Below are 6,001 nucleotides of genomic sequence, written 5' to 3'. Positions count from 1 at the left end.
GTAGAACCCTTATTGCAAGACAAGTGAAAAACGCACTCTTACCCCACCGCACAATGGGGAAATCCGATTTCAAAGGTGGAAAAAATTGATAACTTTCTTCACGATCAACTTACAGAAAAGATCAAGAGCTTATTCGAAAGGAAATTTTGCAAAGAATTCAGTGAGCGCTGTTTCATGAACGTGGGACGCTTCTGTATGTAGTTATTGAGCTCGTTTTGCCCTAATGCCCCCCCCTAATATATCGCGAATTTCCAAACTATTTGTCATTTTATCTTTAAGACATTGTTATAAAATTGAGTTTATCTCTTCACTATGGATCCACAGAAGGGCACTAAATATATTTTGTTGGTAAAAGTTGGAAATTTAAGGGACTTTGGGGTCAAATACGCATCCAAGTGCATTTTATGTGAAATTTTCATGTATTCTGTAAGAAATAGTAATGTTTACAGATAAGTGTTGATATTATTGTCTCAAAGTGTTGCACGGATATTGACAAATGTTTACCGAACAAAAATTAATGAAATAAATCGTTTCACAAATGTTTTATTTGGTTATTTATGGAGTAAAAAACGATTTTTAAAAACTTTTGAATAGCACCGATGCCAAACATTTCCAAACCATACCCGATAGCACAACTAGACAAGAATAGTCATATGTTATGAGTCTTGATGTGATCCTGGATAGAAGGTGATGGGAGATACTCTTTTTTCTTACCTTTTTGCCCAAATTCCCCTATGAAATAATACCCGGGCAGAAGCCATGATCAGAATAACAAAACATGATATGGACTTGATTGATATAAGAGATAAAAGAACAGGCAACAATATCAAAAATTTTCACCGAAATATCATTTAAATATCAAGATATGCTATGGATAAGAACAAATCAATGGCACATGATATTGATCACTTATTACAAATAGCATAACTTGATCTCCCCGTGATATTTTAGTGCGAAAAATTGATATTGTCACCTGATCTTTTATCTCTTAAATCAATCATGTCCATATCTCATTTTGCTATCTTATCAACATTTGATATTATTGATATATTTTCTTCTACTCGGGTATAGCTCAATGATTCTGAGCAAGGAAATGATGTTTTAATGTTTATTTAATTGATATTTTTTAATGATATAATGAAAATAACTAATAATCATATAAATCATTAAAAATATTGAATTATAGGGGATTTAGGGGTCATACAGCTCATTTAATGTAACTTTTTATACAAAATACTATAACTTTTCTCACGAGCGACTCACATATAAGGTTAAGGGCTTATTCGGAAGCGAATTTTCCAAGAAATTCAGTGAGAGATGTTTCATAGACGTGAGACACTTCTGTATGTAGTTATTAAGCTCGTTTTGCCCCAATGTCCCATACATCACAGTTTATCATATTTTTCGTGCTTTTATCTTCCAAGTAGTGTACTAAAGATGTGTTCTCCTCTTCATTATAGATAAAAAGCACTATACATGATTTGTTGGTAAAAGTTGGAAATTTAAGGGATTTTGGGGTCAAATAAGTATTAAATTGCACTTTACGTGAATTTTTTATGTATTCTGTGAAAATTAATAGAAATATTATTGTTCTCCCAAAATGTTCTACAGACATTGATAAATGTTTGCGAAACAATTACTAATGAAGTAAATAATTTCGCAAGTGTTTTGTTTTGTGATTTATTGTGTATAACCCGATTTTTAAAATGCTTTTGAAAGTGCCGATGCCAATCATTCCCAAACCACACCCGTTTGCACAACTAGATAAGAGTAAATATATTAGTCGATGTGATAATAGATAGGAATAGATAGGAAATATTCTTTTCTCATGACATGTTTTTTTTTATGGTATCAATTTCTGTTAAAAAAAATTATGACAATAATATCAACTATTATCTGTAAATATCTGAATAATCAATAGGCAGTAGCCAAAATTGACTATATGTAGAGCTACATCAATGCTTACAAGTTTTTAAATCACCGTATATTAACCCTAAATGATTATTCGATGTAATATAGTCTAAATGATTTCTTGGGTATTATTATTTTTTACAGAATACATAAAAAATTCACATAGATGCACTTTGATGATTATTTGACCCCAAAACCCCTCAATTTTCAACAAAATATGTATAGTGCTATGTATGGATCTACAATGGATCTACAATGAAGAGGAAAACAGAATTTCAGTGTAATTTTTGAAAGAAAAAGGTACCAAAATATGAACAATTTTGATGTATGGGACATTGTGACATTGTGTGGACAATGTGAAAGAGGCGCTCTAAAAAGACTAATAGAATTTTTTTTATAACATTAGGTTTTATGATTTAGTTTGGCAGCGCAGCCAATTTTTTTGATAATACACGAGGCAGTATGGTTTAAGTTTAAATTTGTTTCGAAATTCCGCAGAATTTCGTTAAATTTCGTTTGAAGCTAGTTTTTTCTAGCGAATTTTTTTGGAAACGAAACGAAACGAAATCAAGAAATCAGATTTCGCCATGCTCAAATTCCGTGAAATTCCGCGGAATTTCGTTTCGAACCACCTGAAACGAAATTTTTCGAAATACCGCATATGCTTAGTCACTGAAACTTGGACACTGAGAATGCTTGAACAATCCCAGTTAATCATTCAGTTGATTGTGCAATTTCACTGATTCTGGTCAATCACGGAGTAGCAACCAAAGATATATGTAGAAAGTCAAAGCTAAGCTTTTCCACAGTTACTCATATACACTCTTGACATCACATATAAAAAGTACGGCTTTTAATAATGGGTAAGAGCTTTCATCTTCCCTTATGGCTGTTACATTTATGTTTTCGTCGAAAGCTTCAATTTTATAGCAAGAATAATTTCACTCGCACACATGCACCATACTGGTGAAAACACTCGTCCTTTCGGACACATGCGCCTTTGCCATGTCGAAATGATAGCCGTGAAACACGACCCTAAGGAAAATTGCGATACACACCACCAAATTCATTCAGCTTTTCGTGCTTCATATCAGTGAGGCAAACTTTTGACAACCGTCCATGAGGCATTACTTGATGAGTCGATTCCCTTGCTTGTGTTGTCTCACTGGTTGCTTGGTCGCTGTTGGATGCTGCATGAGAAAATGTTTTGAGGAGGTGCAGAATACTTACCTATTGTGGAGTACAGCAAATCCTACTGGTGATGTTATTTAACTCATAGCTGGTAGCTGATTAGTAAACTCTTTTATTATAAACTTTTAAATTTATCAAAACCCTTAATTCATCAAATCATGCTTTTTTGTTGATTCTAAGTGAAATCTAAAGCTAATCACTTCAAGCTTGCCCTTCCCAAGGGTTGTTCCAATAGTTAAGTCTGAGTTTGACTAATTTCCCAATATCTCATTCATTCAAAAAGTTGTTTTTTTTTAAGTTTTGAATGGTGGTTGTATGATGAGTTTTTTTATAGTTAGCATCGACTAACATCAAGTTGCTTGAAGTCTAATATGCACAGTGGGATATCATGATCATTATTCTAATTTCAATAATTTAGTATGGGCAGTTTTGTAATCATGAGTTGTTTGCAAATGAGTTATTATCTGATTGAAGTATTGAAACCATCGCTGTCGTGAACGTGGCTCACATTTTGAACAATGGCGTTTTATACTTTGAAACCAATATCGTAGTTGAACTCACATTTGTCGGTTAAATGCGAAAGTTTGGAGTCCGAAAGCAAAATGGCAAGTAAGCACAATATCATATTCTTCCGCTAGCACGGTGTAAAAAAATGGATTATTATCGAAGTTGCATGTACCTCTGATTTTTTTTCACAGAAAGTTAGGCAAGATCATTAGAAATCAGCCAAGGGGTGTTTTAAAATATTTCATGGGCGATTTTTTGAAAAAAGTAATTTTTATTGTTCTCTTCTCCAATATACCATATAAAAAGTGAACTGATAACTCAGCAATGGATAAGTCATGGTAATTCATCAACAAAATTGAAAATATACACATTTGTAACATTTTTTTTAGAAAGCAATTTTTTACACGTATTAAAAATATTGAAAAATCCTTTATTTCTGTATTTTAAGCGTTTTAGAAGTATTTTTTGGGAATTGTTTTTTTTTATATTTTTGCATGAATCGCAAGCTTTTTTCAACATCTATTTCCAGCCTTTAGCAAGCTCTCTGCTCAATGTTTTATTTGCATCTTTTTCTTCCAACATTCGTCCTAAATAGCCAGCCCATTGTTAGTCTGCCATATTTTATAGGATTCAAAATATTTTCCTCTTGATACACTGTCTCATAGTTTCTGTGATACACATCACATTTTGCTTGAAAACCACAAAACCTTCTCATAATTTTCAGGCTTCATGTTCAAAAATGGCTACCAGATGAACTAATGATTTATATGGAGCAAATTTTATTTCTATATGTTTGTTACGGATGCTAAGCTGCTGCTACATGCTCGACAGTCTCATATTTGATTCGTTCCATATCTGCGGGGGTTATTCATGCTTTTATAAGCAGTAAACTGATTATGTACGTCTGGAGAAGATCATTTTTGCAGCAGCAATACGTGTTTCAACTTTACGGAAAACATCCTAAGTAATAATTATAGCGATAGCGATTTACTCTTCAAGTGTGTTATGAAACCATTATATAGTATAATGATATTACTAGGGATGATTGTCCCACTTCACGAGAATTCTCAAGTAAATAATTTCCTCAACACCTCCAATCATATCTGCTACATATTTTCTCATTATATTTCTATCCGTAGCAATCTACTTCGTACTGGTAGAGTGCATGGCTATGTTTATTCTTACTGTTTCAATCTTCAGTAAGACAAAAGAATACACCATTACTCTGCAATCGTTTCCAATGAGCTCGATTTCGTCTGCAAAACCCAGAAGCATATGCGTTAGCTCTGCTAAGACGATGTCCATGCTTGAAGAGATGTGTTTGAAGGTTTTGAAGGAATGTTTACCTTTCAAATGCTTGGAGAGGCCCATTATGACGTTCCCTGTGAAGCATTTCTATTACGAATAAAGTTAGCTTCGGCTAATGTAATAGTTTTAGGACTAAGCTTGGTTTTCGAATGTTACGATTGAAAGATGTTGCGTACAATACTCAGTGAGAGGCCAGAAAAAAGCGTGTGACGCATACGGATGAGTTACAAGCTGTATCATATGTTTAAAATAGAAAATGTTATAAATCTTATAAAATGCGGCTCACTTCAGTGGGTTGGTCATCTAGCGCAAAATTGGGAAGATAGAATTGCACATAAATTATATTTAATGAATGTAGAACAGGATAGATGCCGGAGATAGATGAACCGGTGCCAACGAAAGTGGTACATAAACCATTTTTGTCAATTTTGAGTTTTTTACACCAACGGCTTCTATTTGCAAAGATCTAGTAAGGTAACAACGAAAAAGTGATTTTTGGCAACTAAATCTGGAGATATGCACATTTTATTTTCTGGTATATATCACAATGGCCATTTCGTTGCCAGAAAAGGTGGTACATGTTCAGTTCCACCCACTAAAATCAGCTTATTTAAAAGAAAATTCGGCAACATGACTGTTTTCGCAACAGATTTTAATCCCATTTTGAATTTCAAGATAGCTTACTGCCGTTTAGAATAATTTTAAAAATGTACATGTACCACTTTTATTGTCAACGATTTTCGGTTTCTTTTTCATTTTGTTCCCATTAATAGTGGTACATGTGCATTTTGATCTAACAAACATGAAATTTGTCAAGAAACTTCGCTTATTTTTCATTAGTATCTTTAGGCACATCAGTCATAACATGTTGGTACAGTTAAGTTGCAGAAAATTGCAAATATGAATTTATTATTAGATGTTTTTGGAAAAAGGCGTCTCCTGAAAAATTTACTCACTGTAACATTTACCACTTTCGCTGGCACCGGTTCAGATGGTAATTGCTGAAAAAAAGATTGTAATGCACGCAAAAAAAAAATAACAATAAAAACACACTTGAGAAACGTTGAAAAACGTTGAACACTCC

The sequence above is a fragment of the Armigeres subalbatus genome, chromosome 1 (assembly GCF_024139115.2).
Source record: "Armigeres subalbatus isolate Guangzhou_Male chromosome 1, GZ_Asu_2, whole genome shotgun sequence".
NCBI classification, from domain to species: Eukaryota; Metazoa; Arthropoda; class Insecta; order Diptera; family Culicidae; genus Armigeres; species Armigeres subalbatus.
This window is presented reverse-complemented; position numbering follows the sequence as displayed.